The sequence below is a fragment of the Prosopis cineraria genome, unplaced genomic scaffold, assembly GCF_029017545.1.
Source record: "Prosopis cineraria cultivar Desert tree isolate PC_DT_omini unplaced genomic scaffold, ASM2901754v1 PC12, whole genome shotgun sequence".
Taxonomy (NCBI): domain Eukaryota; kingdom Viridiplantae; phylum Streptophyta; class Magnoliopsida; order Fabales; family Fabaceae; genus Prosopis; species Prosopis cineraria.
In genome coordinates this window covers 2,685,993-2,697,991 of record NW_026555343.1, presented here as the reverse complement: position 1 = coordinate 2,697,991, position 11,999 = coordinate 2,685,993, and positions in this window count along the sequence as shown.

Below are 11,999 nucleotides of genomic sequence, written 5' to 3'. Positions count from 1 at the left end.
TTTTATTTTTTTATTGATATTTAACACTTCATTATTTAGTTAGCATCAAGGGATATATTTTTTTGAGGAAATTTTCACCAAGGATCCCTTGATCGTAGATAATGAAAAAGATGATCCTAAGATTTATGATATATCATTGCAAGGTAAAGCTATTAATTAGGGCTAATCCTATCAGACTGGCCCTTTTAAGCTCGAAAAAATCTAAGGTCGGGCCACTACTTTAGAATGTAAAATGATATTTCAAGCTTAAAAGGGCTGGCCCTTTTAAGCCCTAAAATAAAAATTAGGGTCAGCCTTTTATAATTTTTTTTAAATTTTAATATTAAAAAAATTAAATACTACACTAATTTTAAAACCCTAGTCTCATTTTATAGGGATAAAGAAGGAATATATAAAAAGTTTAATATCTTTGTCACTATTGAGGCTCCACAAAGAGAAGGATGAAATTATGTTGATATTGATGACAATGAAAATAATCAAGATTTCGTTGATAATGGTAGCAAAGTGTTATTGTTATTGGTGTTAAGTTTTTGATTCTTTTATTAGACTTAAATTTGTTTTAATATATTTAATGTTATGCATAAATTTTTTTTTGAGAATTTTAAATTAAAAAATAAAAAAATATATAGGGCCAAGGTCGGGCTGACCAAAATAGAGCCTTGGAGTATAATTGAGTTTTATAAGGCTAGCCTATTTAAACCCTAGTCCTCTAAGGGCTGGCCCCTTAGGGTCAAGCCGGGCCTAATTGACACCTCTGTTATAAGTGTAATATCCTTAATTTTTAAACCAAATTAATTAAGCCTAATTAGATTAATTAAGTGTATTAGTGAGGTGTGTGGCTAGAGAGGCCTAACAGGTGTGTTTGGTTTCAATTTCAACTCTAAATGCGAGTTTGAAGGAGAAGCGGGTCACTCAAGAATGAAAGAGGAAGAAATTTCGAAAGGAGAGGTTTTATGCCACGCGTTGTGGCTTGTGGATAAGTCGTCGCGAAGCATGTGTGACAACATGCCTATAAGATGTTCTCTGTGCCATGTGTCACGACACACTGTGCGTCCACTACGGCATATGGTTGCATTTATGCTATTATAAGTTTGCAAAATGAAGCAAAAAACAAAGGAAGAATAAAGAAATATGAGAGAGCAGTGCTAAGGCTTGGAGAATCTGAGTATTGAGAGTATCTTAAATCCTCCTCTCTTCTTCCATTTTCTTGATGGTAGAAGTTAGAGTTTGATTGATAATGGTGATTTTCGATTTATATAGGCTATGGGTCCGAACCCATGGACTTAAATAAAGTTAATGGGACTAGATTGAGGTAATGAAACTTAATAATTATGGAGATATGATGATTAGTAGTTGAAGGGCATTAAATGTCTGAAAATTCTCATTAATGTGTTAGTTGGGGCAATGTAGTCCCATTAATGACCATTAGAGAGCTTAATGATATTAATAAGGGTTAAAGAAAGCTAAGAAATCTTATAAGTACTTTTATATGAGTCAAGAATAAATTTTGAGCATTAAGAAGTGTTGAATTTTTAGTAAAAATTAGCCCAAATGTGAATAGTGATGAGTTCCATTATACTTGTAGAGTGACTATCCCTAATACCATTCAAGCTTCTTGAAAGCTTTGAGAGTAAATATTTAAAGGGTAAAACCTTTGACTTCTTAAAAGTTTGAGGTAATCAGGAAAATTTTAACTTAAGCTTTTGTGTGTTATTTAGTTTATTGATTGATAAGTGATGATTGAATTATGTGAAATTGATTGAAATATAAATGTGGCATAAATTGCTTGAAAATCCACTATGATGATTTTTTGCATAAAAATGCAATCTATTGAAAATATTATTAATGGATTTTTGTATTTAGATTTGTTGGGAGTTCAATGATTAAATTGTTATGGGAGTGCAATGATGTGTTTTCCATAGAGTTTAATGATTTTAAAATTTATGGAGTTCAATGATTTTGGAAATTTATAGAGTTCAACGATTGTGAATGCATGAGGTACAATAATTATGACAAATATGGAGTTCAATGACTTGTTGATTTGGAGTTCAATAAAAATTTGTTTAGAGAGTACAATGATTTCTTATTAATAAGTTTTTATGAGTATATGTATTGTAAGGAGTTCAATGATTTGCAAAATAGTGGAGTTCAATAAAACCGGTTATGTGGAGTTCTATGAAATATGTTAATTGTGAATTAATGTATGAATATGCATTGCATGATCATGAGAGTCGGGAATTCGCCTAGGAAGAGAAATGGAGAATTAAATCTAGGTAGTAGGGCTCCCATCCAAGTTGATGGCTTGCCTGGAATGTTTGTATACCTTGTGTCCCGCTTATTCAATGAGGGACTGTCCCACTCCCACTTGTTCAATGAGGGACTTGAACTTAGCTAACTATTCACTGATTCAATAAGGAAGCTAGCTTAGGGAGTATGACACCCTATGGTATGAGAAAATGAGAGAAATTGTGTTTTACAAGTGAGTTGGGTAAGCCTTGACCGTGTAATCCCCTCACCTCATAGGGAGTATGACACCCCATAGCTATATACATGATGCGTGCACACACATCACGGCATGTGGCCGTATGCATGTGCACAAGCTGCTGCACAATGCCTTATTTTTTATTACTTGTTATTTTTTAACTATTTTTTGGTCATTTCACTCTTACAAAATATCTCATGCTTTCAAAAATTATTTTACTTTAATTTAAAGTTTATTAAGTGATATTTTAGTGAAATTAATTTATAAAAACTTAAGGTCCTATTTTCTATAGTTTTCAAACTTGGTAATCTTATTAGCTTAAACCGATGATTACCTTAGGTTTTAAAGTTTAGGGTAAATGACTAGGGATAACCTTATATTTTACATTTGTCTCTCTATCGTGTGTTGTTTGTCATCCCATGACATCTTGTTAATTTTTCTATCTCACTCATTCGTTACAATTATAGGTTTCTGTAATAGCCTCTATCATACCGGTATATTATGTTAACACTTCTATGAGTTATTCATACCATATGCGCAAGTTCTATAGACATAAGTTTAGGTTTCACCTAACTTAAAATTTCCAAATGACTTGTTCGTCACTCTATAGTATGTGGTTCATCACCTTACAACATCTTATTAATTTCAGTACCTATTTGAAAAAAAAAAATTCAAGTGTTGGTTGGTTTCATATTTGAATAACTTGTTTGTCACCTTGTTGTATGTGGTTCATTACTTCGTGGAATGTTGTTAATTTCCCTACCTAATGTGTTACTTACAAAACTCTAAGTTGATAGAAAACTACATATTTATAGTTCATTTTTTCTACTAAATGCGATTGCAAATGAACATAAATTATTAATTCATTCTTATCTAATGACTTATTCATATATACACAAAAAGAACAATTCTAAAGAATTTCATGACACAATAACATGCAAAAAGTTATAACATTAACATTGTTAATAATTGAAACAAGTAATTCAGCTTTGCCTTTTCTTGACATTGTCACTTTCAAGGAGTTGTGGCTTATGTTTGGAGTTCTTATGGCTCCCATCCGATGGAGTTGCAAAATCCCATGTGAGTTTCTCTTCTTAAGGTTGACTCTATCATTGATTCATTGCTCTATCCACTCCTTGACTTCTTTTATATTAAAAAATTCAACTATGAGGTCAGAAGCAATGGCCAACTTGGTGGTGACTCATTTAACTGAGATTCTTAGGTAAGAAATCTAGTAATGGAGGTTTCGTTGATAAACTTTATGAACCTTACTATGTGCCTTGTATTCTATGTGCTTGCAAGATGTTTTTTTTTCCTCAATGATTTTTTCACAATAAGGGCAACTTTGTCATTTAGCTTTCAAAATTAATAACAAATCAGGCCCTAAGCTTTGCAGTGAGGTATCAGAAATCCATGGTCAACGGGTCTTGAGTGAAAATTTTCCCTTCTTTTGTTTATTTATTTTATGTTTTTTTTTTGCATAATCATCTACTGACTTAAGTTATGTAATTCAATTATTCTATTATTGTTATAGCATATGCATCCTAAAGGTTATTTGTGTTTATTGTGCACTTAATTTTAAATTGCAATTGTATTCTTTTATTTTAAATTATAGTTACTGTAACTCAGTGATTGAATCTATCTTCTTGTATTGTTTTGGTTTTCAACTTAGCAAGTTATGTAATTTATGAATATTATTATCTAGATTTCTCTTTCATGCTTTATTTATTTTATTGGGATGTCATAGTCCCAATATCATCCTAATTCCAAACAGGACAGGACGGCTTTCATAATAGAATAGCATATGGGACAAAAAATTGATCTCCTTCCTTTTTTGGAGATGAGACACAGGACAAGATTGTCCTGATCCTGTTCCATCTCGTAAATGCCCTTACAATTCGAAATTATCTAAGGCTCTAATTGAGGTGAACAGTTTCCTAGGAAAAAAAAGGTTTTCCTAAGAAAAAAATATAAGACCATGATAATTTAGTTTCATAAAAGAGAAGTAATAACAATAAATATTAGTTAAGTTGATAACAATTTAGTTTATGATCTACAAAGTTAAGTGATCAAATTCTACTGATGATGTGAAGGTCTTATTGTTATTGGTGAGTTATTTTTAAGCATCTTTGTGAATATTTTTTGAGTTTAGAGGCATGTCCTAACCTTAATAAACTATCGGGACTTAATTTACTTGAACTTTCTTTTACCAAAAAAGAGAGAAGCAATGATAGCTATAAACATAAAAAATTTTTAAAATAAATTACAAATATCAATTTCCATAATTAAAACTACAACATTTAAATTTTAAATATATCCTTCAATTTGTAATCAAGACTATTGTTTGCAATTATTTAATTTAATATTCATACGAATTCTTGAAGCAAATCACTTTTGCAAAATTTATATATAATGCTCGTTTGTTTTAGCTTATTTTATTAAAAAAATTACTTATTTTTTGAAAAAAATATATTTTGTGAGTTTTTATGATGTTCATTTAAACTTTTAAAAATAATTAAAATATGAAAAAAAAGTAGGTATCTGATTATTGTAAGAAGCTATTGTAAGTAGTTTTTAAAAATAATCTAATGCGGTAAATGAGAGAGTGTTTTCAAGAGGCAGGATAAGCAAAAATATTATAAAATTTTAACATAATATAATAAAACATCATTTTTATAAAAAAATCTAAAAAAATTATAAAATAAAAAAGTAACTAACTAATAATTACTTTTTTATTATTATAACCAAATATAAAATAATATTTAATTTTTATAAAATTTAAATAAAATAACTTTTTATAAAATTTTTAAATTTTTTAAAAATTATTTATTTTTAAATTTTAAACAAACGGGCAGTAATATGTAAAAGTAATTTTGTTCCATTTACAAAGTAACTTTTGCTTTTGAATACAAAAGTCGAGGCCTGTGTCTTTTAATTTAGGGAGGATAATATTTAAGGCCCTCTTAACAAAAGTTATTAGAATAAATACTCATAACATAAATTGTGTATCAAATATTATTTTATAAAAATATATATATATTATCGTTAAAAGATAACCTTAACTTGTTAAATTTTTAATGAAACTCTAACAAAAAAAAAATAAAAGTTTAAGATTAATCTTTTAACAACAATATACATTTCATCTATTAAAAAATATAAAATATTTTTTGAGGAGTTAGATATTAAAAAACATAAGACACTTTTAATGTTTTAAGTTATAATTAACGTGCTTTTTTAAAAGTACTCATAATAAATAAATCACCTTATATTTATTTTAAAGTAAAATATCATATTAAATAAAGGTAAATGTAGAAAGATAGTGTTAGTTTAAGACAAGTAACTATTTTATTGAGAACTAAGATTTAATTAAAAATATCTTATATTTTTTTAATAGAGTAACACATGTTTTCATAAGCCCTTATTACAATAAATTTCTTTGAGAGGTATTAAATGTGATGGAAATTATATTTGATTTGAGTTAAGGTTTATTAAAATTTAATTTAGTATCCAGAGTTTGACATTTTTTTTAGTATCTTATATTTATTTTATCTTTAAGTATTATCTTAAATAAAATAAGATATTTAAATTAATTAGATACATTATCATCATTTTTTAAATTATAATTTAATTTAATTTAAATTTATTATTATTTTTATTATTTCAAAGGCTTTATAAATAGCTTTAAGATTTCTCGTTAATATTTAATTTTGACGTTTTAATAAAAATTATACATTATTTTTTTCCCCTCCCCCTTCCTCCCTTCTCCTCTCACCACCTTCTTTTACATCATCATGATTAAAATGTCTTTTTCGCGTTGATTCAAGGGTCCTCTTTTCTTTTCCACCCGCTTTGGAGACATGGAAGTGATGGAACTTTCAAAATAAATATTTTCTTTGCCTCGTATTATTATATGCTTTTAATAAAATTATAAATACCAATAAAATTAATTAAATGTATTTTAAAATTTTAATTTTTTTCAAAAAATATATAAGTTTCTTAAAATACTCCTCATTTAATAAGAACAAACAAACAGAAAAGTATTTTAACAAGTGAAATAATAAAAAATAATTTTGAAACAAGCTTCATTAATGCAATTTTATTTTATTTAAAATATCTTATATTCCCACCGTTTCTATATACAAGAGAAAATAATTGTATTACAAAGTTTAAGAAAATCAGTTTACTATAATAATTATGTCTGAAAATAAAAATTGAGAATAAAATACTCATGTATTTAATCAAAATAAGATTGCATTAATTATTTTTTCTTAATGAAAATTATGAGTTTATGAAGGGTAATTTACAAAAATTATAATAAATACTTATTGAGATATGTGATTTTGTTTATAAAAAATAAAATATTGAGTGATAGTTTTTCCTATACATATAGAAGTGGAAAGAGTATCACATAGTATAAGATTGTTAAACTCGCAAGTTTAAGTAAACTTATAATAGTGATGTAAATTTGAATCGTAAATTCAAATCATATATTTTTAAAAGTTTACTTCTATTAATAAATAATTTGCTCAACTCAATAAAAAATCAATTAGTTTAGCATGCTTAGCTGAGTTTGCATCTAATCTAAATTTATAAATGAGTTAACATGATTTTGTAAAATAAAAATATAAAAATGATAAACTCGGAGAGTCAATTCATAATTTTAATTGAGTTTACATGCTATTCAAATTTATAAGTAAGTTGATACAATTTTATAAGTTAGAAATATAAAAATAATCAACTTAAAGAGTCAGTGGAAAGTTTGATAATAATAATGTAACATCAAATTACTTAAAAGAATATCTTTTAAAATGAGATGGAAGATCTGAGGGGGAAAAAAAAAAGAGAGACAGAAGAATCATAATGAAACGTGGAGAAATAAATTTAGTCAAAGTATGCTTGAAAGAGGAAGCGCCAATCCTACAAGATTAATAGCTTTTGCTTTTTAAGAAACTATATTAGGATGCATTGGTTCAATTAATAATACTCCCTTCGTTTCACTTTATAAAATATTTTTAAATAAAATTATATATATTAATAAATATCATTAAATATATTATATATCATTAATTTTTTAAAAAATATAAATTTTTAAAAATATTCTTTATTTAATACTCTATTAATAAAAGAATATTAAAGAGAGAACAAAATAATAAAAATAATATTAAAAATAAATTAAAAATAAAATATATTTTTATTTAATTGCCTTATATTTTGAATTGTCAAATCTCTCTTAAAAATATTTTATAAATTAAAAAGGAAGGAGTACTTTTCAACAAAATACCCGAATGGGGGAGTTTGTTGGATGGTTTACTTTGGTCCTAAGCTCAATTCCTTCGCCTAGCATATTTATTACTTTTTTCTCAAATTATCCCTACTTGTGTGCGCAAATAATAGAAGTATAATTTGTAATGTGAATTATTAAGACAAAAGATATTTTAAGAAAATAAACATATCTTTTATATATAACTAACTTATCTAGTTTTTTAATCTACATGAATTAGTTAATTTAAGGAGGGTATAATTTTTTTTTTGCAAGGTATTGAAAATAAATCAAGCAAGATTTTGAGTAAATAGGCATAATCCATATTGTAAGGCTGGTAAGGCAACTCTATAGATCCATGCAAAGCCAACTTTTGGGCCCAAGTCTAGATACGTGTTTGGTGTTAAAAGTCTTTTCTCCATCTTGACGTATTTGGCTAACATATTTCTTGAACTAATTCATACTTGAAAAATACATTTGTAAATATTAAATGTTTGATAGTCTTACATTAAGTTGTTAGAAAATTAATCACAATTATGTAATAAGTCCTTTCAAAGTAGTTATTTTAGTGTAAGTTTATGATTAATATAAAACTCTAATGTGGTATCAAAGTCAGGCCAATTTGGGGCTTAAAAAAAAAGGGAAAAATTGACATTGATGTTGAAAAAAAAAGAAAGGAAAAAATAATTAGAAAAATATTAGATATATAATAATCCCACATTGAATTATAAGAGAATCAATCAATTATATAAGTATGCTCGATCTTTTTAAAGTAGTTTAAGCTTTTTTGGTGTAAATGACAAACTTTAATTTGTGATTAATATAAAATTATAATAATAAAAGTAAACTTTTCTTCCTTCCACATTAAGTGATTTTTAAAATCAAAGAGGCATGGTGCCTTTTAATTTAATGATACTATTTAATTTCTCTAGTTTGCCAGCCGCGCAGACATGGAACTTTTAAAAAAAATTAAATACTCTTTTTGTCTCATTTTATAAGATGCTTATTGGGTAAATTGCAAATATCAATAAAATCAATAGGATGTAGTTGAACAAACAACGATTTAGATTTAATTAGAACCAAGTTTTATTTGGATAATAGTTTTTTAATTTGATTCAAATTCGCTTTTTACCAATAACTTTTTTATAATTTTAAATTTTTTATAAATCCTAGTTATTTAAAATTCAAACTACTTCAACCTCTCTCCCTCCCTCCCCCCCGTTTTTGCATTGGCGCCTTTGTTATTTTCGTCACTCCTCTCGTATTTCATTTTTTCTCTTGTGAATTGAAAAATAAAAATAAGTTTGACACTTCAAATTTTCCATTTCTATTTTTAATATTAACTTGTCTCTATTTTACATTTAAAATATTTTATATTATCTAAATAAAAAATTTTAAATACATGTATTTTAAATGTTAGATTTTAAATATAACATTTTAAAATCTGAACTTTAAATTCAAATTCATCCATACAAACACTACTTTATGTATTTTAAAATCTTAATCTCTCAAAAAATATAAATTCCTTAATATACTCTTGGTTTAGCCAGGAAAAAAGAGGAAGGCATTCATGAAGTGAAACAATGGAGGGTAATTTTTAAAATAAGTTTCATGGCTAAAGTATACTTTTATCTCTATAACTTTACATAAAATTTTAATTTAGTCATTTAATTTTATAAAATATCTTTTTAGTTTTTTAATCTTAATATCATTAGCTTTAAATTATTATTTTTTAAACAATTATTGTTATTTTTAAAAAAATTAAATTTAACATGTTAACAATTGATAATGTTTTATCAATATTTAAAGTTTAATATAAAAATTTATTAGGATAAAATCAATAGTGTTAGAGTCAAAAGACTAAAAAAAATACTTTATCAAATTAAAGGATTAAAATAAAATATTATATAAAATTAAGAATTAAATATATATTTTAACTTAAATTTCATTAATGTATTGTTATTTCACTCAAAATGTCCTATGCCATGTGCCGTCAAGACACTCTCTTCTCGTTTGATCTCTTTTGTTTTGTCTTCTCTGCGTTTTGCTTTGTTTTATCCATTGTACTGGCCTTTCTTCGTTTGGTCGTATGGAAGTATCTTGGCCCAAGAAAAGAAAACAAAAAGAGCAACTTAAGTAAAGTTAGGCAAATCATACCTGAATGAAGAAGCGCATGTCCTGCAAAATTAATAGTTTTTGCTTTTTATGAAACTAAATTAGGTTGCCTTGTTTCAATTAATAAATACCCCTTCCGATTTTATTTATATAACACTTTCTAGAAGTAAATTTTAATCTAAAATATATAATACTTTATAATAATTAAACTACTTTTTTTAAATTTTATTCTTTTTTAATTAGCGTGAAATTATTTAATGTAGTTGTATCATTATTTAAAACTAAAGATAAAAATAAAAATATATATAATTTTTTTATGATATCAAGAAAACAATTAATTTTTATTAATATGTGTAAAATAATTGAAATTGTCTTGTAATAAAGACTCAAAGGGAGTATTTCTCGAAAGTGCTTTGTTCCTAAACTCAATTTTTCTTTGTCATTCATGTTTATAATTTTTTTCCTCCAATTATCCCCTTAGTCCTATTTATAAGTTGCTTTTAACATTTTTATCTGAATTAAGAAAAATCTTAAACCTTATCAACTCTGTCTAAAAATTCAACAAGTTTTTAATTTTATCCCTATTAAATATATTTACTTTAAAATAAAATACTCTAACATTTAATAAACTTTCTTACATTTAATAGGGGCAAAATGGTAAAAATAAATATAATAATCATTGAGGTGCCTTATAATAGGACGAAAATAAATATTCTCTCTATATCTTATAAATAGAATTAAAAGAGTACTACTTATATGTGCAAATAATAGGAGTATAATTTCTAATGTTTATGATTTTTTAAAAAAATCAATACAATTTTTATAAATAACTAACTTATCTAGTTTTTTTTAATCTACATGAATTAGTTAACTTGAGTGGAGCATAATTTCTTTGGACCAAGAATCCCTACAGTATCCTTTTCTAATACACTTTATAATACATTGCTTTTCTAATTTCATTTTTCTTTTATTTTTGAATCATTGTCTTCTATATAAAATTAAAATAATTTGATTTGACATCTTAAAGTCTTAAAACGGTAGAGTTTTGTATTATGTTATGATTTTTTAATGAAAAATGTCAAATTTATGTACTTTTATTTTTGTCAAATCATAAAAATTACAAAACTTTTCTATTTTAGGATTTTAAAATGTCTCTTATTTTATATAAAAATTAATAATCTAAAAAAAAGAAGAAGTAAATATAAAGTTGGGAAGGCAATGCATTACAAAGGGTAAAGAAAGGCACATTAGAAGTTCCTAATTGATAGTGATAAATCAAGTAAGATTATGTGTAAATGAGCATAATTCATATTGTAAGGCTAAGACCTAGCTACATAGATCCATGCAAAGCCAACTCTTTGGTCTAAGTATTTAAAGTCAGTAATTCGGGTTAAATTCAAAAGGTTAGCTCGAATAAATAAAAAAAATTATTGTTAGGATTAGTAAAATCATTATGTTTTAATATTTGAATCCTCACTGAAAGAGGTACTTGTAAGGTTATTTTTATCTTTATTAAACCAACACATAACCATAAACTCCAATGATAATTATAGCCTAACACAAATGGATTACCAATATTAAAAAAATTGTTAGTTTTTAAAGCGTTAAAAGTGATAGAAATGGGATATCAATTTTTTTTAATTTTAAAGCCCCTCAAATAAAACTTTCATGAGTCAAAATTAGACTAGAAACGTGCATAGAAGAATGTGGTGCCAATTTATGTTTAAAACAATTGCATTGGGGTTGAAAACAACATTTCAATAGATATTTAAGAGGATGCGTCACACATATGCTGCGGCGTATTGCATAAAATGACAATTTTGTTGCTCCTTATTTTTTCATCCAACGTTTAATTGAGGTGATTTAAGTGTTTATAAATAGCTCTTTCAGAGCTTTAGTTAATGACACTTGTTTCACTTACAAATCATTTTCCAATTAGAAATCGGATACCTATTTGTAAATTTACTCATTTTCACACTTTCACTATAACTGAAGTGTCCAAAAACATAACCAAGCACCGAAAGATGGAATTAAATAATTAAACTTAAAAGTAATTTTTATAAAAATTAGTTCAAATTATATTGTATATAATATTAATTATCCACATATAAAATGATACAAATAAACATGTCAACAGGCTTT